This window comes from Zootoca vivipara, chromosome 2 (assembly GCF_965207765.1).
Source record: "Zootoca vivipara chromosome 2, rZooViv2.hap1.1, whole genome shotgun sequence".
Lineage (NCBI taxonomy): Eukaryota > Metazoa > Chordata > Lepidosauria > Squamata > Lacertidae > Zootoca > Zootoca vivipara.
This window is the reverse complement of record NC_142584.1, coordinates 46,647,762-46,670,588: the sequence shown is the minus strand read 5'-3', so window position 1 is coordinate 46,670,588 and position 22,827 is coordinate 46,647,762. Positions and strand designations below refer to the sequence as shown.

The 22,827-nt window shown below is 42.5% G+C and overlaps 1 protein-coding gene across 7 annotated transcripts in view; it reads right to left on the bottom strand.

Moving 5' to 3' along the window:
• Positions 1–22,827, bottom strand: part of KCNIP1 (potassium voltage-gated channel interacting protein 1) — a 566,415-nt gene that overhangs the window by 169,389 nt on the left and 374,199 nt on the right. For 2 of the 7 annotated variants that reach the window (XM_060271729.2, XM_060271728.2), the window contains exon 2: positions 11,539–11,633. The exons of the other annotated variants lie outside the window; for them this stretch is intronic. The gene's annotated coding sequence lies outside the window, so the exon portion shown is untranslated. The remainder of the gene's footprint in view (positions 1–11,538; positions 11,634–22,827) is intronic. 7 annotated transcript variants of the gene reach the window in all.

Sequence of the window (22,827 nt, the reverse complement as noted above, 5' to 3'; positions counted from 1 at the left end):
TTTTAAAATGGCATTTTGTTGAACAACAAATGCAGATTGTTGTGAAGTGAGATGGAGTATTTCACACACACCTTAAGGCTCTCCTTCTGAATGGTCCAGCCAGCTCTACAAGCATTCAGTAGGATGGGAGAGGGTTGCTTGTCACCAATATTCCTTCCCCCAATTCCAGGCTTCCTCTGGCTCTGAGACTACCTTCCCAGAATCCTTCCTCCACAGCATCTCTCATCTCTTATAGGTGGCTCTTCAAACTGCACCCATTTATTGGTCCCCCAACTTCATTTCCTGCAAATTAAACTCTTGCTCACAAACAGACCATGGTCTTGGCTTCTAACTGGATGAGTATTTTGGACCATAGCACCCCTTTCTCAACACACACATCCTTTTCTATCCCCCATCCATGTGAGTAAGAGGCATGATTGACTGAATCAAAAGCAGCCTTAAGATCTAAAAAGGCCACATAAAGGCCTTCTTTATGGTACCGTGTGTACTTGGCAGCTGGATGGGATAACACTATACAGTTAAGTAAGGTGGATTTCCCTGGCCTAAACCCTGCCTGCTCTGGACCTATGATGTTATTCACGTCAAGCCACATGGTTAATTTGGATAATAGATGTTTTGCATACAATTTCCTAATATTTGATAATAGACTTATTGGTTGATAGTTAGACGGCAGCTTTTTGTCCCCCTTTTTGAAGCTTAGAATAATTATGGATTTCTGCCATGAGTTAGGCATAATTCCAGTATTATCCACCACAGCGAATAGTTCCACTAGAATCAGGGCCCACCAGTCTGGCTTGGCTTTGATTACTTCAGACGGGATGGCATCGGGGCGTGCGACTTTGCCTATTTTCATCTGAGAAATTATTTTTTTTACTTCAGTAATGGAGACAGGGGGCCACTCAACCAGGGCTGAAGAGGGGGAAACATCTTGGCTGTCTGGTGGAACACAATCATTGTAGAAGATCACCTTAAAATGTTCTACCCATAACATAGATGGAATCAATGTCAGTCGATGACCTTGGGTCTGTGGGGAGTCTGCAATAACTTCCCAAAATTTCTTATGATCATTGGTAAGGATGGCTGAAAGCAACAAATCCCAGCAAGCCTGGCTGTATCTTATCTGGCTAAGCTGGATAGTTTCCCTAAGTTGCCTGATTCTAGCAAAATATATATTAGGCAATCGGGAGCTGCCTGCCTCTCTAAACTATCTGTAGATTCTCCTAACCTCCACTTTAATGCCTTTGATTTCATTATCAGTCCACTAACCAGACCCTGGTTTCTTGTGTGGCCTGTGTGGATGTGAATGGGGCAATTCAGTTTTAAGGTGTCCATGAGTTCCTCAAACCAAGTGACTCTGGTTACTGGGGAGAGTTCACCACTCCCTACCGAGATCAAATGAGTCACATGATCAGAATACACCAAGGTTTGAAAAAACGATAGTGTATGCTTGTTAATTTGGATCCTTGTGTACTGAGGACGCAGTTCCTGGGGTGGCAGCTTGATTATATATTCTTGCACTCTCGATGGGAACACAAGTTTACATTGAAGGGGGAGATGGTCACTTAGCATAGGATCACCTATGTGGAACTCAGCCACGTGGGGCAGCAATTTAGTGGGGACCAGAATATAGTCCACCACACCATTTCCTTGTGGGGAGAGAAAGGTAAAGTTCCCAGAGCCTTCCCAATCTACGCACACCAAAAGCCCTGGTGGTAGTTAGCTTGGTGAGCCTTAAGCCCTCCAGGTTGATTTCTAAGTCCTGTGATTCTCATTCCCATGAGCAGAAGTCCAAACAGTAGAGTCCAAAATCTCCCAAGCTTTTGTATATACTTCCCGCCCTTGGCCTAGGTGGGCATTAAAATCCCCTGTCAAGACGATGGGTAAATCGGGCCAGATAGTGTCCAGATTCTTGAGCACATGTGCGAGGAGATCCCATCGATGGTTCTTGGCTGTGACAGTGGAGGTGGGAGGAATATACACACTGACCAGTAACATGTTCTGGCTCTCCAGCTCTATCTTTGTCACATGATAGAGGTCTATAAAAGTATGTATGGTGTGAAGAAATCAAACAGAGAAAAGTTTTTCTTCTACTACCATAACACTACGACTCAGGGACATTCAATGAAACTGAATGCTGGAAGATTCAGGACAGACAGAAGAAAGTACTGGTTACAGGTAGGTAGCCGTGTTGGTCTGGATCGAAGTAAAATAAAAAAAATTCCTTCAGTAGCACCTTAAAGACCAACTAAGTTTTTATTTTGGTATGAGCTTTCGTGTGCATGCACACTTCTTCAGATACAGTGAAATGGAAGTTTCCAGGCACTTATGTAGAGAAGGGGTGGGGAGGGGTGGGGATGGGGAGGGGGGATCACTCAGAAGGGTGGTGGAAATGGGTGATTGACTGACTGATAGCTGTTGATGACCGCAAACGACTGCAAATGGTTTTGCATGAAAAAGCAAGGGTTGAGATGGCTGAAGATCGCTTATCATGTATAATGAGATAAGAATCCGATATCTCTGTTCAAAGTACTTGTGGGAGAAAGTACTTCTCCCACAAGCAGGCAGTATGGTGAACTTGGATGGCTTTAAAAGAGGGTTAGGCAAATGCATGGAAGATAAGGCTATTAACAGCTGCTAACCATGATAACTGTTTGTTCACCCTCCACCATTAGAGGCAGTATGCCTTTGGATACCAGTAGCTGGGAATTCCAGCTGGGCAGAGTGCTGTTGCACTCAGGTTTCCTGTTTGATTGGCCATAGTAAGCAGGACCGTCTTAAGCACCCCTGGCGCCGTGGAGCGACGGATCCCTCCGGTGCCCCCCCGCCCCGTTTCCCAGCGTGGTGGGAGGGCGGGCGGGCACAGTGCGGCTGCCACAGGCGCTGCTGTGCGGTGGGCAGACAGGCACAGCGCGGTTGCTGTGGGCGCAGCCGTAGGGCTGGCCCTGACAGTAATAACAGAGTGCTGGATTAGATGGGCCTTTAGCCAGATCTAGCAGGCTCTTCTTACGTTCTAGATCCAGCCAATAGCTGAAACCTGCCTTATATCCAAAAAGATCTCGGTTACCCTCTAGAGTTACCATGTTCTAAAAAAAAAATTCCACATATCCCGTGAATGGTCTGGGAAGATATGATTCAGTTCCTTGAATGTGAAACTGTGGAGAGGGCCCTGTAATGGAAGCATCAGTATAACAAATCATTTTCAAAACATAAAGAAGATCCCAGAAAGCCTTTTGCCAGGGTAATGCCTTGCAACTAGCTACAGACAGTTCTCATTTTTCATTCTTATCTGGGTATCTGGAAAGCTTACAAACATTTCAATAAATGTGCATAAACCAGAGCTGTTACTTTACCAAAGAAGTTTAAAAGATGATAAAGAAATCACCCAAATAGTTAGGCACAGCTAATTGGAGATGATAACATTTAACATGACTGGTCACAAACTGCACAATTCCAGCATGACATGTCTATTGTTTCTTCTCATGCTCAGCTGTATGCCCTTTGCCTTCTCCTCTTTAATTACTCAGAGGTACAACATATTCACCCAAGCTATCTCTCTGAGTTAGACATTGCTACATGGCAAGTCTTGCTTCAGTGCTACCTATTCCCTGCAGTATGTCAGACACATTATTCTTGATCTTGGGTGACAATAAACTCCATCAAACACTCTCCAGGGAAAGGCCGATTTTCTGCCTTTGTATGGAGATGACTTCACAATCACAAGCCAGTGATCATGATGTTCTACACTTCGAGATGAAGATGCTGTTCATATTTGTTGTTCATATAAAAAGTCTGAATGACCACTGAACCTCTCTTATGCTATTTATCAAAAAGTTTGAGGAAGAAAAATATGAAGGGAAGCATTTGTGACCTGAATGAGTATTCAAGCTAATGCAGGTTATAGATTTGTACATTGTCTGAAGAAAGGATTGATTTAAGCTTCATGCGTGAAAACAAATTTGACTGGTCCAGGGGTTCTTTACTTTTTACCTTTACCTACATTGTTTATGGGCTGTGTTTTACTGATCCAAAACCTCACCGCCACCTCAAATCCCACCTTGTTATCATCAGATGGACTATTTTAGTGGCCAACCAACAATGCACATAAGGATTTAACCAATAAATCTGCAGATTATTAATAAGTCAAGATATAAGTGGAGCACCCAGCTGATTTAACAGGGACAGTAGCAGAATCAAGAGCCAAATCCTATGTAGCAGAAGGATCTCAGAAGATGTGCACATCACTTGCTCCTAGCAGCATTGAGGAGGAGGAAGGGATACGGTGAATGGAATAAAAGTTAAGAGACGTTCAGGATCTGGAAGCTCATGGCTGTTTTTATAAGATCTTAGAAAAAGAAGAGTGTTAAAGAGATCAGAGTCCCTCAGATTGTAGAGAATATTTAGGAAGACCTTTGGAATCTTGGGTAAGGTAAGATGGTTAAGGACAGATGAATCTGTCAGTTTCAGCTTGTCTGTGCTCCTCATGCTTCCAGTTTTAAGTTTAGTTCACTACATTTCTTCATCAGCAGTATTTTAATAAGTGGCTTGCAAATTTGTATACCATTTTGTGCATGTTCCTCCTCATGCATTGCATACCCTCTAACATTTCTCTGATGAAAATACAGACGTCCTATTTAATAATAATAATAATAATAATAATAATAATAATAGTACTCCAGCCATTAAACATTAAAAAAACATCCCTATACAGGGCTACCTTCAGATGTATTCTAAAGGTTGTATAGTTACTTATTCCTTGGCTCGGGGTCATATAACTCCCTACCCTCCAATATTTCTCCAGTGAAAAGAAGTACATCCTAAGGAAAAGCGGGACATTCTGGCATCAAATAAAAAACTGGGACAGCTTCTGTAAATCCGGGACTGTCCCTGGAAAATAGGGACACTTGGAGGGTCTGGCATTGCTTTGGTGTACAACTTAACACAATATAATGCTTTTTACAAGAAATGTTCCATAATACAATGTATTTTTGTACATCACTTTCACGAGCTTGTCTGGTTTTGTGTGCAGTTTCCCGTAATATAACATTCTTGTTAGCATTTTTCTGCTTGGTGAACTGCAAAGGCCCCAGGTTCAATTCCAGCATCTCCAGATAGGGCCTTGGCCTCTAGCTTAAATACTGAGAGGAGGAGGATGCGTCTGAGACTAGGAGCTGTTATACCAAAGGCTCAGAAATCATACTGAATTCCTAATATAGACTCTAAGGCTACTGGCCATAAGCCCAAAGAAACTAAGCCAGGTTCTTCATTGATGCTTTCCCCCAAGCCCAGTTCACCCGAAAAATCAGCTATCTCCTACTCTGCTGCATCTGCCCAAAGAAGAGAGACCAAAGAACAGAAGAAAAACAGGCCAGGATGTTGGCTATTTAGAGCCACACTGCACAGGGGTGTGTGTGTGTGTGTTTGTGGGTGTGTGGAGAGGGGGCAACGGAGCTTAGGAGGGATAGACTAGATGGAAATATTTCAAGTCTCCATCTACCTATAGCCTTTGTCAGAGTGAATTTTGCACCCAGAGCTTTCCACTGTGCTGCGACCACTGGCCTGCTTTGTTGTTGGTTCAGCAGACCTTAGGGAAAATAAATGTCAGTAAGCAGCATAGTCCAACTTGGAGCTCGCGTTTGTCAAGCAGAGCTCTTTAGAATTCTTCAGCCTTAGGAAAACCTGAGATCTACATTGTGCTTTCATAACATCTTCCTTGCCCCAGGAATAACATGTGGGGCTCATAAATCGATGCTTGAGACTAATGATTGCAGTGCTAAAGAAAGAGAACTACCTGCAAAGACACCAATGAGTCATCTTTTATTGCCAATATAAAGTTATATGAATTCTTATTTTATTTTATTTGTTGTAGCTGAGGCTTTTTATCTGACACCAGAGAAGCCTTGTTGGTAGAAGCAGAAAAATAAAATATGGATGTAGTTTAAAACTTGCAAGCTTGGTTTTTTTCTCCCCTTATTGGGTTCTTGAATAAAAAAATGAAGTAAAGCAGATGCTTTTCAGGCAAAATGTTACTATTGGTTCTTTAAACCTGAGGGCGGCCTGACCTTTTTGCTAAATTAACAGATGTTTTGGATATGGGTTTCCAGGAAGTTACTAGAAGCTGGTGAGCCAAATATTGATATGGAATTCTACTTCTACTGGGATATGTGGTCTCATATAGGTTTAGGATAGGTTTCCCATGGTTGTGCCCACAATGACTCTAAGAAGAGTCTGCTGGATCAGGCCAATGGTTTATCTAGTCTTCTCTGTGGGGCCAACCAGATGCCTGTGGGAAAACCAGCAAACAAGGGAGCACTCTCTCCTCCTATGGTTTCCAGCAATTGGTATTCAGCAGCATTAATAATATGGGAGGAGGGAGAGAGGGCCACAGCTCAGTGCTCTGCATGCAAAAGGTCCCACATTCAATCTCTGGTATATCCAAGGCGGGGGGGGGGGGAATCCCTGCCTGAAATTCCTGGACAGCTGCTGCCAGTCAGTGTTAAGAACACTGAGCTAGATGGAACCAATGGTCTGACTCAGCATAAGGCAGCTTCCTATGTTTCATGCCGAATTATCAGTAATTAAGGCAAGAAAGTAACTACCAGAATGTCTATGAGAACAGCAGCTGAGCATCAAACAAAATGCAACGCGAGGATTTGAGGTGGGGATGGGAATAATATCTGCACTGATAGATCGTAAAAATGCAAACAGGGAGAGAATTAAACAAGAGAGACTAGAAACAATGATTTCCACTGTTTGCCACGAAGATTTTAAATGCAAAGCTTTTAGTTCTTTATTTTCATTTATCCATTCATTCATTCAATAAATATCCCGCCCTTCATCCAAAGATCACAGGATGGCTTACAGTATTAAAAGCTACACTGTAGACTCACAATACAGCAATGCTGTTTTCTATAACATTTTAATTAGTTTCTTGAATAAGTTGGATGTACTGTAGATTCCTTTTACCCCCCCCCCCCCCCCCCGGTACTACCATCATATCCCGAGTACAAAATAATTCCAGCTAAAACCTTTTATTCATTTTTCATATGGTCTAGTGCTCATCTGAAGACTGCAAAAACAAGCTGTGTTTCCCCTGCCTGTCCCCTTAATATTCTTCTGTGGGCCCCTTCTCCAGTTTTCAGAGAATGACTGGAAGTGGGGAGGCAGAAAAAGATCCTCCTTTCCTTCCACTCTGCAGACAAGTTCTAGATTTTCCCTACATACCCTTTCCTTCATACTACATACTGTATATCATTTCTGGCACCACCTTAACTGCAGAGAATGCAAACAGCAGCAGCCCACACAGCAGTCAGGCAGTAGCAGATCTGGGCCACATCCACAGCATACATTTAAAGCACTATTATGTCACTTTAAGCAGTCACGGCTTCCCATCCCAGCATACTTAACAAACTACAGCTCCCAGAATTCTTTTATCCTTGGAGCAGTAGTTTAAGTGTGGTGAGAGCTAATAATGTCACAGAGTGACAATTCTCAAGAGTGATTTAATAGTCAATCCCTCTTCTCAGGGAATTGTAGCTGTGCGAGGGGGTTCCTAACAATTCCCAGCACCCATAACAAATTACAGTTCCCAGAAGCCATGCCTGCTTAAAGTGGCATCATGGCACTTTAAAATGTAATGCAGGCATCCCCAAACTGCAGCCCTCCAGATGTTTTGGCCTACAACTCCCATGATCCCTAGCTAACAGGACCAGTGGTCAGGGAAGATGGGAATTGTAGTCCAAAACATCTGGGTGGCTGAAGTTTGGGGGTTCCTGATGTATTGTGTTGATGTGGCCTTGCTTTGGGGTTTGATTTTCTTCTTGGATTTTCCCAGGATTGGGAAATGGAGCGATTGAGATTGCTCAAAAAAGGGAGGTGGTTGGGATGGGTTCTAGTTGAGGGTAATGTCATATGAACAATGCCCAGAAATCTTGATTCAGCTTCAGACTCACAGTCAAACCCAGTATGGACCAGCTTTCTGTTCTACACATACCAAGTGCCATACCTGAGAAAGCCCTTTAAAATAACTTCCGCTGACGTAGTAAGTTTTCATTTTTGCTAGATAAGTGCCATTTAACCACAAATGGTTCCCCATTTTTGAGCTAGCACAGTCCCTAGGTGAGGACTATTCCACAAAAATGGATCACATCACAATATTCTTTTTGCCCTTTGTGGGCTCCCCCTGAGGAACAAGTCTAGGGACAAATACTGGAAGCAACAGCAAAATGCAAAATCACATTTTTCTATAAAGGCGGAAGCAGAAGGATGTGGGGATTCTTGAGGACAATGCATCAGATGAAAGATATTGATGATGCAACTGAACATTCAGCCAAAATGGAAAGTTTGAATATTTCCCTCATACACCCCCACCCCCAAATCATTTTTTGTGATTTTTCAGGGGGAATAGAAATGGAACAAATGTGTCCATCTATTGGTGCAGGGCAGGTATCAGAGAGAAGAGGGAGCAAGTCTATATTGTCATGATAAGAGGGATGTATTCCCCCTCACTCCAGCCAGAGGAAGGGGAATGACAGTTGTTTGTCCTCACCGGCATCGCCACAGAGCCAATCAAGTTTTGAAACATCACACTGTCACCAAGGTCAACCCTATCGTTACCCTGACTTTGAAGAGGGGAGATATGAGACTGTTGTTTAGTGAACCAGGCAAACACTCTGTTTTGCACTGCTGTCTATCAGACCACCTGCCAACAGAAGACAGGAGGTGTCAGTCCAGTTGTCTTTGCAGTGGAGAAATGTTCCATTGCCAGTGTGATGTTTCAAAACTTGATTGGCTCTGTGGCGATGCAGAGATTTTGCTGGGTGAAGGAGAGACCAAACAGATTTCTCCCTGCCCATGTGGTGCTACCCTATGGCCAATGCTTTAAGAAGACTTTCTGCATGATTCAGAAATCAAATCCTTGCCTTCATCAATCACTCCCCATTGTGCTACCTGAAGCAGGTCACTTGGCTCATGATGGGGTCACATTGTGAAGAAACCTTTTTATAAATGCATCCAAGGAGGGAGGGGAAACACAATGCCTCTGAACAACCACAAATAAACATGAAATGAACCCGTTTTTCACCCTGAAAAAGTTCACTTGCAAAATCTGGCACAATTTGAGTACTACCATAGTAAGGGCAACAAGTCTAATTAAAAATATCATAATGCAAGTCAATGACAGACTTTCCTCCTGCCTTATCATATTTGCAAGGATATGCAATTTTAAAAGAATAATGATACAGTAATTAATAATGATAATAATCATGCACTTACCAGTCTTGAGCAGAGTAGGGCTGTCTTCCTGGAGGCAGATGAGCAACAGTAGGAGCAGAAGTGGCTTCCTTCTGTCTGGGTCTAACCAGTGTTCACACACTAGAGAATGCTTTTCTTCAAAACTTCCAACTATCTATTATTATTATTATTATTATTATTATTATTATTATTATTATTCAGTGGTAATGATTGCTCTGCTTTACCTGTGAGGTTTTTACATGACTGTGCTGGTCCAAGAGCATACTGAATGAAACAGGGAGATGGTGGCAGGTGAACTATGCCTATACAGGAGACTGGGCACATTTAAGTCAAGTCAAGAGTAGCACTGTGGAATTCAAACTGGCAGCACCCATTAGTCAAGGACCTCTGTCTGTATCAGGACTGCTGGCTGGAAGAGAGAACTGCATACAGTTCAAGCTACATGCACACAACAGCACATAATCCTTATGGCTCAGGAAATCGGGTGACACCACAGGGCCTATCTCACCCCATTGTCCCATATAAAGTTCCCAAAGACCTTTAGTCTGGATTCACTTGTCTGCCATTAAGCCTCAGTGCCACTGGTGGCAATGATCTTGTAAAGAATCTCAAAGTATCTTGTAAAGAGTCTCAAAGTATCTATTGTGTAAGTCAAGGAATGACTTTAGACGTTTGCTGCTTTTTGGTAACCATCAAGTCTAAATGGACTCCCAGGGACTTAAGTGTAATGACATTTACAGAGGGTTGCAATTTAGAAACCCTACAGTGAGGCTATGTTGGATAGTTGAAATTGTGGGATTCCTATGGCGTGTTGCTTTTTTCATCCCATTGTGTTGAATGCTAAGAACCCTGGGAAAGTTAGACTTAGGATGTTTCTCAGAGATACAGACATTAGAAATTGTCCTCATATCTTTAAACAGGAGAATGGGCCTGGCTTGTCTGCATTATTATTATATTTGTGGGGTACATTTTTTCATCAATCTGCATGTGACCACACCAAACCAGAGATTTCACACAGTATACACTGAAAAAGGAGATGCAAAGTAGTCATACTCAAGTAGTCATACTCAGTTTGCAATACACAAGATAAATTTCTACAACTGGAAATCTCAGGATGCAATACTTTGTGTGCATATTGGGCAATAAGACCCACTGAAATCAGTAGGGATTGATCCCAAATACCCACGCATAGGATTGCGCTGCCATTGTTTTTAAAAAAGCACACCAAACCTGAAATAAAGTAGTAACATCTCCCTTGTGCAAATTGCAAACAACCCATTCAATATGACCTTGATGTATAAAAGCAATCCACACCCAGATGCAGGGAAGAACAAGCCAGACCAAACCATGTCAAGACCATCTCCCTTTAGGGAGAAATGTTCCCTTAAACTGGACAAAAGTGCTAACTGATTCCTGGATACAAAATGTTTTGTCATTAAGTAGAAACAAAGAACAGTCACATTTTGAGGGTGGGGGAACCAGAGGAGATGCTTCCTGTAGGAACCCTGGGCAGTTCCTGCTGCCCCCTGCAGAAGAGATCCAGTTTTCTATACTGTGTTAAATGTGAATTCTTTCCACCATCCCTGACCATGCTAGAGAGAGAGGAGCAAAAAGGAGATGAACCCTGAAACAAAAGAAGTTTAAAATTCATGGTGGTAGAAAGGTATGACAGCTGGCTCAATGAACTGATTTCGATGCCAAGATGAATGACAAGCTGCTCATTGCTAGCAGGTGTTCAGAGCAGCGAGGTTCATGTAGGAAGCAAGGCATGCCTATTCCACAGCAGTCATATATAATGGTTGACAGGAGCAACAATGTTCTTGGCATAATGGTTAGTGGAAGGCAACCACTTCTTTAACCGGTTCACAAAGTAAGCTTTTCCGTGTATGACCTGTTAACTTGCCACTCACTAAAGCAAAGGGCCATAAGGAACTCTTAGAAAGAACTGATCTTAGAGGGATGGGTCTTACAGGAAAGCCGGAAACAGAGCCACCAGGATTATATAGACATATGATGTATAGATGTGCACTATAGCTGCACACTAGAAAAGTAACTTGGAATTAGGGTCTCTGTGCCACATGGCATTTGATCCTGACTTTCCAGATAAACACCTAAAGAATATGGAAAACAAGCACTATTCAAATGAATAATAGAAAAGCCGCCACTGAACTCAGCGTGGCTTAGATTGTGTTGATACAGTCTTTACTCTGAATTTGATGATAGCATCATTGGCATTTCAGTGGCATAGGGAGCCCGGGGCAGTGCAAACTTTGAAGATGACAGTCTAACCTTGTTAACAGGCTGCGACAGCTTGAAGAAGGCTTACTTTGGTTCCTTATATCCCCAAATTGCACATTTCACCAAATAGACCAATCCTGACTTACCTGCAAAAAGAGAAAAAGAAAACACCAAGTTGTTTGATTGGATTATAGCTCACATGCTTCAGCAGAAATGTGTGTTGGCAAGGACTAAAAAATAAATAATGATTCTTGAGAAAAACAAAATCACAGCAGCATGAGCTAAGACAACTTCAATGTGTCTGATGATTTATTTATTTAGAGGGGTTTCCCCCTCCCTCTCTCTCCATTTGAATAACTGCAATAACCTTTTCATCCTGGTAATTTCATTTTAAAAGGATGTGCTGTTAAAGGGTAATCTATAATGCGTGTCTACTTTTCCCCTCCAGATTTTCTCTCTGCCAATATGTTCTGGTGGTCTGTTTTGAAACAGTCCATTTAATTTCTTTCTCTACTGAGTCAATGTGGTTTGCAAAATGTTCATTGAAAAATGACTCTGTAGGGATAAACATCTCTAACAGCATGTGGCTGTCCCCTTTGTCCAATTTTAATTTCTTTTTTTGAGGGGCAGACAAGACAATCTGTCTGCCACCATGAAGCTGATATCCTTAAACAGGAAATGAATTCTTGATCATGTTCCACAAACATAACAAGAGGAGTAAGTTTGGCTTTAATATTACATCTCTATAAAATCAATCTCAAAAGTGTTGACATTCGACCATAAAAGTGGAGTAGAGGGACAGAGAGAGAGAGAGAGAGAGAGAGAATATTAAAGAGATGCATCTCTTGTGCTCTAACCAAATCGAAGTATATTTATTACAACCAATTTAATAAAACAAGCACTGGGTGTTATCACAGCATGTATGAACCCAAAAATCATGGTCCTCCATGTTTCCATGTTGCCACTTGTAACTAAACACACTGGACGAGACAATGCAGAGTGTCTGTTTTGCCTGAAAAGGTGCCAGCTTGAATCCCAAATGATATTTCCCAGTAGGGCTGGGAGAGACTACAGGCAACTCCCCATTTACATGTACGTTATGTTCCAAGGCACTGCACGTATCAGTGAAATCACGTATATTTGAAACACCACTAGAAAAGCCTGCGCGCCACCCCACCCCCTTTCTGTGACATTTCTGTGATGTTTTTTGGTCACTTCCGGGTTTGGATTGATGTGTGTGTGCACAGTCACACTCATTTGAATGTGTGTAAATGGGGGAGGGGGTTGCCTGTACTTGCCAAAATCCTGGAGAGACACTGTCAGTCACTGTTGCCAGTACTGAGCTAGGTGGACCAATAGTCTGACTCCATATATGGCAGCATCCCACTGTCCCAACAGATTGCATTTTCAAAATCATTCTGGGGAATCGACTACCAGTATGTAGAGCAGAAAAGGGGGACAACTTAAATTAGAAAAGTGCAGCTTTTTAAATAAAGTGGAAATCATTTCATATATGGGTAAATGAAAGATGAACAACCCTTATTTGCAAATATTGCAACCAAATTAAGCAACAATGCAGACTCAACACTGATCATTAGTGAAAACTCAGATTGCCCTTTTTAAAAAGGCCTGGTGATAACCAGATAGATTTTACAAGGACTATCCACCAACTGGCAATCCTGGTGCTCCAAGGATATCACTGAGAAAGCAACGCCTCTGGCAATGGTAAGTGTGGGACAGAATAATGATCCACCACTAGTTCTGTTTGGAGGCTTGTGGTTTGTTTATTCTGCTTAAGAACAACTAAGAATCACAGCTGGAGAAAAGAGGAGAAGATGCTAGACATTATTACTTGTTTTGATTGCTACCTGTTGGCACTAAGTGCCAAATTTCCTTTGGTCACTTTGAAAAGCTCAGTCACAGCTAGGAGTTAAGCACTCACACAGCCATTGAGCGGCCCCAAATATACACCACCTGAACACACCTTTTCTATGAAACCTTTGGCAATTCCTAGTATAAGTAGGTGTGACTGAAAGGTGTCAGAGCACATTTTCCACATATACAGAAAAAGCAATATACAGTTGTTACGTATTGGATCAATTTTTAAAATAGTGAATGAAACTTTTAACTAAAACAGGAAAATCTTAGACCTGGATGGTTTTAGCTGTCCATTTAAGAATGTGAATCACATTCCTCCAGAGGTTCATCTCCTGCAATGGATGATCTTCCTCCTTCCTTAGGGCTCCCCCCATGTTGCTGTTCCAGGGCAGCCCACTCTGCCCTAGTAAGAAATTCCTCATCTTAACTCCTAGCTGTGACTGAGCTTTTCAAAGTGACCAAAGGAATAATAATAATAATAATAATAATAATAATAATAATAATAATAATAATAATATATTTATACCCCGCCCATCTGGCCGGGTTCCCCCAGCCACTCTGGGCGGCTTCCAAAAAAACAGAAATTCTAAAATACAAAAATCCATCAAACATTAAAAACTTCCCTAAACAGGGCTGCCTTGAGATGCCTTCTAAAGGTCTGGTAATTGTTCTCTTTGACCTCTAGTGGGAGGGCATTCCACAGGGTGGGTGCCACTACCGAGAAGGCCCTCTGCCTGGTTCCCTGTAACTTGGCTTCTCGTAATGAGGGAACCGCCAGAAGGCCCTCGGAGCTGGACCTCAGTGTCCGGGCAGAACGATGGGGGTGGAGACGCTCCTTCAGGTATACCGGACCGAGGCCATTTAGGGCTTTAAAGGTCAACACCAACACTTTGAATTGTGCTCGGAAACGTACTGGGAGCCAATGTAGGTCTTTTAGGACCGGTGTTATGTGATCTCGGCGGCCGCTCCCAGTCACCAGTCTAGCTGCCGCATTCTGGATTAGTTGTAGTTTCCGGGTCGCCTTCAAACATTTCATAGTGTGGATAGATGGGCCTCAAGTTGCTATACCTTCTCTTCCAGCAAGGCTTCCAGTTTGCAATTGCTGCAGATATAGTTTTGCACATTCTCAGGCAGGAAGATAAACATGGCACAAGTGTTGCAGGTCACTGCAGCAGGACCCTTGTCATCCAAGTCCCTTGGTCCTATGTACATTGTGGGACAGCATGTCGGGCCTCCCCTTCAAACTCCCCCACTAAATGCCACCACAAACACTCCTGTTTACAAGTCCTGATCATGACCTCACAGAAGCTGCAATCAGCTAAGTATGACTGCTGCTGGCCGCTAATTCCTCCCTCAACTCACTTCCTCGCTTAGTCTGGCTGCCTCTCAGCAGCAGACCCTCCACTTAACACCCATGCATAGAACACCTCTCTTTACATAGGTGGGCATGCGTTTGTGCCAACTGCCACACATGACTTCCAGAGTGAGACAAGTGGCACAACCCCACTCACCTTTGTTCAATTAAACCCTTATACTGATAAAACACATCATTACAGCTCCTATGTCTAGATCAGGCATCCCCAAACTACGGCCCTCCAAATGTTTTGGCCTACAACTCCCATGATCCCTAGCTAAGTGGACCAGTGGTCAGGGATGATGGGAATTGTAGTCCAAAACATCTGGAGGGCCGAAGTTTGGGGATGTCTGGTCTAAATGGATGCCCTCGCATCAGCACCACCTAAGTTTCCATGGATAACTGACTCTTACTCTTCTCTCCCATCTTTTTTCTTCCATCTCAGAACTGTCCAGAATTTCAGAACTGTACTCGCATTGGTGCTGATGCCCTGTTATACTGATTAGAGTGGTGTTTCACTATAATAAAAGAAAATGAATTAATGAGAAGCCAGTAATTAAAGCCCATTCCATGGGGAACAGGAACTAACTAATTAAGGCTCATTTAAAGGACAATTCATCAGCAATGACCCCTGCTGAAATGGAAGCAATTAAAAGCAGAACCTACAAGGAGGGAGCTTCTAATTAAAGTTGTAAAAGGCTCTTTGCTGAATATGACTTGCTTCTGAATCACCTTAAAGAAGGATATTGGTCATTGGGTCATACTCCAGTCTCGGTAGTGCTACACAATGTACCACATGGAACTATAGTTTTAGTCGTCTTTCAGCTGACTATCCAAAAGCAATGCTAGAGGCTCATGATGTAAAAGCCATCTTAGGCTCAGTGTGACAGTCACTTGAATGTATTTTCAATGTGACAACCACTAGAAATACAACTGTCTGACAAAGACATGTCTAAATGGCATACTGTCTGGGTAAGCAGGTCTCAAAATGGTTTTGTCGAGGTTCGGCATGCTAACACAAACCAGGGTGAAAAAAGGTCGCATTCTTGTTTTGAAAACCGTAAGAGATGTTGTGGGTGAGACACTCCAAGCAATTCACTTGCCATACATTTCCAAGTGGCTACCATATCCCAGCACACACGTGTGTGAATTGCGCTGTTCCCCCTCTTTGAAATATTCAACATGCATTCCAGAGTAATAAGGTTTTACCACTCCAGAGTAATAAAATTCTGCAGCAGAAACTTATTACAGCATGAATATTTTATTAACAGTCAAACTTATTTATAAGTTTCACTAACTTAATAGCTCAAACAGGTGCAGGAGATATAAACCACATTCAATCCAGCCGCATAGTCCTTTTGACATGAGATGGTAAGCGTAATGCTGCCCTCTGCTGTCTATTCTGTTTCAATAAATGATCAAATAGTTTAACATTCCTCTATAAACTTTCCTGCTGCATATATCACATATATATGCTTGGATAGAATTGCTAATCCTGTCTCATTGGTAGATTATTTCATACTGTTGTTTTTATGACATTATAATTTTAAGGCTATAAGCTGCCCTGAGTGTTGCATATAAATGCTTTAATAAATACCAAAAATATTCCTGACTTTCGATATGACCCTGCACCATTCCTTTAATGCTTTATGTGGGCTAGCATTGATTCAGCACAAGCAAGGAAACACTCTGCCCCCTTCTAATTGAAGGTTCACAGCCTTCCTCTGGGTAGGACCATCTTGTTCTTAGCCTGTGTGAAATGAGGGAGAAACAGAAAGGAGGCAGCCAGACTCCTGGTTGTTGTTGTTGCTGCTGCTGCTGTTACCATATGTTTTTTTAAAAAATCATGCTCCAGCCTTAGAAAGGACGAGTAGACAGCCTTGAAAGAACTAAATACATAAAATTAAAATATGCACTAAATTGGAGGTTCTCTTCTTCTTCTTCTTCTTCTTCTTCTTCTTCTTCTTCTTCTTCTTCTTCTTCTTCTTCTTCTTCTTCTTCTTCTTCTTCTTCTTCATGGACCACTTGATAATTGCTGGGGATCTGGGTGGGCCACTAATGCTTTTTCTGTTCTACAAATCACAGGGTGGGTTCAACACACAAACCCTACTTCTGCTTGTGCAATGGGGCTTTCCCTCCTCCTCTCCCTGCCCCTGGGATTTGGAACTCCCCCAGAACAGTGGGGTGGGTGGGTGGGTGGGTGAGTGAGTGAGTGAGAAAGGGTGATTGTTGCATCCAGCAAACTGAAATGCTTGTGCATTTGTAACAACGGTGTTGAATTCCACCCGAAGTACATAACTTGCACATTCATTATCACAGTCTTGCCTTTCTAATGCAATGGATAAATATAAATAAAAATAACAACCTCCTTCTCCAAACCAGTGCTGGGGTATGAGAAACACAGGTCTTGGGTTGAGAAAGAGCCCTTTAACCAGTACAATTTTAAGGAATAATTAGTAGACTGCACCAGTGCAGTGAGATTTTAAGGAATCTCAGGTCCTAGGCCAGGGCTTTGTTACCCTGTTTGAAAACCCGGTCCTATCCAAAATGGCCTCAATCTCCCTTGTCAGACAAAAATAAATCAAGCACAGGGCCATGTAGATAATTGTTTGATGCTTCTACAACCTTTCCACTGACCATGTGAATACAGCCCGTAGACCACTATTGGCGTGCATAGTCTTCCCTCCAGCCTTCCTCACAGAATATGTAATGTCCTTATACCCCAACAACTTTTCGTACAGTATGTTTAAAACTTGTGCTGGACTCAACACTTCTTTATGGCATATCCATAACAATATATAATGATTCATATGAAACTTCCAAAGGCTGCCTAATGGCATCTGAGAAAGAGCGTTGAGTAGAGCTTTGCTCTGCAGACTTTTAAATACTCTGGTGTTTTAGGTGCTGTAAGTAAATGCTGCTTCTCTAAGCTGGGAGTAGCAGCACTGTGAAAACTCTTATATATCCATCTTGTTCCAAAGGGTCCCTCCAAACCTTTAGGCTTTTTCTGAGGGGTAGTGGCTGCAGAGAGGGAGGAGGGGAAGAATAATATCCATTGCAATGTGTTGCCTTTTGCTCACATAACCATTAAATGCAACCTATGAAAATGTTTTCTTACCATTTAAAAGCATTCTCTTTTTCTTTATAAGTGTATCTCCAGAAGACCTGCTCACTGAGCATATATACTGATTTGTTTGCACAAAACTCATGCAGAGGTTAGACCAGGCATCCTCAAACTGCGGCCCTCCAGATGTTTTGGCCTACAACCCCCATGATCCCTAGCTAACAGGACCAGTGGTCGGGGAAGATGGGAATGGTAGTCCAAAACTGGAGGGCCGAAGGTTTGGGGATGCCTGGGTCCAGTCTTCACAGAGCATTCATTTTGATTTTATTTGCAATTGTTCATACATCATCCGGTCAACCTTTTGTTTGCCTCACACTTTTCAGCACATTTCCCCATCACTTCCCTAACTGCAAAAGCCCTTTTTGAAGAGGATTTGTTGTGATAGGTCAACATAACACTTTAATTGCACCAACCTGCATTTCTAGTGTGCACTTGAATCCCTTCACCCAAAAAGTGACTGTCTGGAGGCACCCAAATGAAACTGCAATGTTACAATGCCATTAAAATTGGATAGGGCCACTAGGGTGCCACATAAAGCTCTTCTACTAGGGAGTCACATAAAACTCCACCTAGTTGCCTTCATTTTGCAGGCTGCTAGGTTGTCAGTCTTGCAATAAAGGATGCACTTGCTTAATGACTGTCATTGTCTGGAGTTTTCACAACTGTTTCCTAATTAGGGAAAACATCAGTCGTTTCCTTGCTGTGCCCAGAGCCCTCATATTTACCCTGACAGTTATGCCAATTACATCCCACTTTGTTAAGGCCTAATGTAAACAGATGCACTTACTGGCATCTGTTGTCTCATCAACCAAACCTCCACATTCCCTTTTTATTTTTATTTTAACCACGATTGGTGTTTAGATTTTGCCATTGCAGTTTTCTTTTCATTTGTGAAATGGCAAACTGTCACTGAAGAGGCACACACAATTTTTCTCTCTCGACGGCTTCTAACCTGACAAACTTGTCTGAATCACGTCTGAACACTAGGTGGCAGCCAAAACTTACAAACTTCCTTTAAACGTCTCCTGGCAAAATAGCTGGTGAAGCTACTTGATGTGAAATGTTGCTTGTATGGGTTAAATCTAGAAATAAAATATCTCCTGGATGAACGCACGATAAATGATCTCACAACAGCTAGAATACATCGGTCAACAGAAATAAGGAGATATGGTCAGAGTAGCTGTTAATGACAGAACCCCCCTGGAATCCAAAATCTGGTGGGTTTGAAATAAAGTGGGGTGAGTGAAACTGTTGGCTCTAATCTAGGAACATATTGTAAGCACTGCCCAAGAGCAAAACCTATGCTATATACAGCCGCGGGGGGTGGGGAGTTCCAGGCAACTGGGAGTGGGCAATTTAATTCTGCTGAAATGACAAGTTGCTCAGCTAAGGAGTCAGAGGCAGAGTTTGTTAAACCAGGTAGAACTCTATTGGACTCTTGGGTCACATGATCCATGCAGAATTGGAAACTTCAGTATTCTGCAGTGGTAGCTCTGCAGTGCAGTAAAGAGCAGGCTAAGAGCTCTTCCTTATTCCGCTATGCTGTCATGGTGGCCCAACGAGTAAAAGCATCTGAATTTACAGCTAGATTCTCCATTTTTATTTATTTTACTATTTATTTGCCAGATTTGTATGGATGCCTCTCCCCATATGCTCTCTGGGAAGCTTATAGGACAAATAATGCAGTGTTAAGGTGCAATGCAATGATTAAACAGCTGGAATAACAACAGCCTTAGAATTTTCTAGCAGCGGGGGCAGGGGGCACTAATCAGCAGCCAAGATTATAAACCAAAACATAACTTGGACCATGAAAGCTTTCTTTAAAGAAAAATAATATGTTCAAAAGGCCAAGGTGAATGTTAGCAAAGGTCTTCACTTGGCCCTGAAATGGCTATAAAGATGACATCAGAAAAAGTTGCACTGCCAGACTATTGCATAGCCAGGGTGCCACCACCTAGAAGGTCCTCACCACCTGCTTCTCTTCATTTGGTGGAATTAGGACCTCTGGAAAGGAGCTTAAAGACTGTGAAAGATGCATGGAAGAAGGCAGTCTTCCAGCTAGTGAGAGAGTGGACATTCAATTCAGTCTGCATTTAAATACTAACCTACCTAATCTGCATTTTCCAAAACAGTATGCAAAATGAAACACAGCCATCCTTCAAAATTTGCACTTTTCTGAATTTTCCAGTACGGTTCTCTAGCCACATAAGGAGTTCAAAAATGCATATATTAATGAAACTAACGTACAAAAATGCATTAAATTTGGGGGGGAATTGGTTTGCAAAATATTTGGCAAATTTGCATACAAAAATGTGTCCACAGAATAAATTTACTTTTAAATGTTGATGAATTTTCACGAGAAGTTTATATGTAAATGTGGAGAAGTGAACTTAGAGGGGGGAAATGAGAAATGGAGAAAAACCAAAATTGACAGATTTGTCCATATCTACTTCCAGGTAAGGGACCTGTGTGGCACTGTGGTCTAAACTACTGAGCCCAGGGCTTGCCGATCGGAAGGTCAGCAGTTCGAATCCCTGCGACGGGATGAGCTCCTGTTGCTCAGTCCCAGCTCCTGCCCACCTAGCAGTTCGAAAGCACATCAACGTGCAAGTAGATAAATAGGTACCGCTCCAGCGGGAAGGTAAACGGCATTTTCGTGCGCTGCTCTGATTTCGGTAGAAGCGGCTTAGTCATGCTGGCTACATTTCCCGGAAAAACTGTCTGCGGACAAATGTTGGCTCCCTCGGTAAAGCGAGATGAGCGCCACAACCCCAGAGTTATTTGCGACTGGACTTAACTGTCAAGGGTCCTTTACCTTTTTTTACTTCCAGGAAGGCCAGTAACAAGCCAGTTTCAAATCAGTCCATTTGAGATCTCTTTTCTCCCTCTCTCAAAATTCTAGGACTTTGGGCCATCCCATGAAACTGAATGTTTGGAAGATTCAGGACAGATTGAAAAATACTTCTCCACAGACCACACAGTTAAACTCTGGAATTTGTTCCCACAGGATATAGGAGCTTAGAAAGCTTTAAGAGGACATCACTAGACAAATTCATCACTAGACTGCAACTGGCGACAGTGGCGAAGTTCTACTTCCACTGTCAAAGCCAGGATCCCCCTGAATACCAATTGCTAGGAATCACAAGTGGAGAGACTGCTACCTTCTGCTGTGGGCTTCCCCCTAGGTTAGCTATTGTGAGAACAGGATGCTGGAATAGATGGGCCTATTTCTTGATCCAGCTGGGCTCTTATTGTGTTCTTATGTACAGTACCTTACAAAGCAGAGTTAAGTGGAAGTGGATGGCAGTATCTCCTTACTCAAGAGTTCAGTCTGTATTCCGAATAAAGTATTTGTACAGATCTGCTCAACTGTGTACAGAAAAGCTTGTGCAAGTGCAATATATGAGAAGATTAAAGGACATAAGCTGAAGTAAACAGGAAAGAAAATTCTAAAGGTGGATTTTTGCTCCAAAATTGCACATTTTACTCCTTAGTTACTACACTGCTTATTATACTACTGCAATAGTAATAAACAGTGTACTGAAAATTGTGTAATTCAGCACTGTCCAGGCTACATTCTAGGCCCCAAAAAGTGGGATACAGAATATATCTAATATGTGCTGTTCAGACCACTATAATTTATGCATATGTAACTAAGTACTAGAATATAGTCACAGATTGCAATCCAGCTAGATACGAAACTATTCATGCAGAGGGACTTTGTTTTTTCTTCTTTTCCTTAACACAGGGGTCCCAAAATTTACCCGGCTTTGGGCCGGTGCACACAGCAGTGATCCGGAGGGCGGGGGAGCATGCGGGAGCGCACACCCGTGCTCATGCGCACATGCTATTTCCGGCTCACTTCCCGGTCGGAAAAGCAACGGAAATAGCTTGTGTGCATGCACACGGGCCTCCTCCGACCTGGAAGTGCACTGGAAATAGCTTGTGCACATCCGGAACTGGGCAGCCATGCCACGCCAGTAAGAGCAGGCGGCAGTAGGGGTTGTCACGGGCCGCATAAATGAGCCTTAGTTTGAGGAAGCCTGCCTCAACAGCTACCCTATTGTCATATTGTGAGCAGCTCTTGAACCTTCCCTCCTCACCTTCACCAGAGTAGCCTGAAATGTTGTGTCTGTGCCGTGTGGGTGGGTGGGGGGTCTGCATTTCTGAAAAAGCTCTACTTTGTGCCTTCAAGACTGTGCCCATAAATAAATAAAAATGAAGAACAGCTCATGAGTCCCATTGTTCCCACTTTGGAGACCAGCAAACCCCCATAAATATATATTGCTTTCCTTGCTTGCTCTACAATTCATGCCCTGTTCAAACGACACTCCCCAGGCTCTTAATGTGTATGTAATACATGTCTATAACTACAGTAAAAAAAAAAGGCAACATCTATTAAATTCCAGAGAGTACAGAATAGCAGTGACAGAAAGATAAATGTCTCCTGTGACACTTAGTAATGAAGGAGAGGAAGAATCATGGTACTGTACTTCTAAACCTCCCTCTTTATATCACCATGGGCTGAGTCTTCCCTCTATACAGTATATCAGTAATTCAAGTTAAATGCAGTGAATTACAAGCAGCGCCTAAATTATGCTGCAGGGCTCAATGTGGATAATACTTTCCCCATTTATATGTAATTTAAAAACAAACCAGACAACCGGGCTAACAGATGACAACTTCCCATGTCTTCAGCTTCCAGCCAACAGTGTGGCTTAATTACAATCCTTAATTGCAAACATAAAATAACCACATGGTTTTCATCTTGAGGAGGGAATAGACACCTCCAACAGCAAACCATGAGAGTGCATGGACCATGGTAATCACTCATTGCATATGCACCAGATTTTCATGAGCTTCTTCAGATTCAGTTGCAACCTCAAAGTTCTCCCGCTACAGAAGGGGGAAATCAACTCTTGCACATTGCTAAGGCAAGTCTAGTGGAAAAGCTCAATGTACTTCTGGCATAGCTAAAAACAAT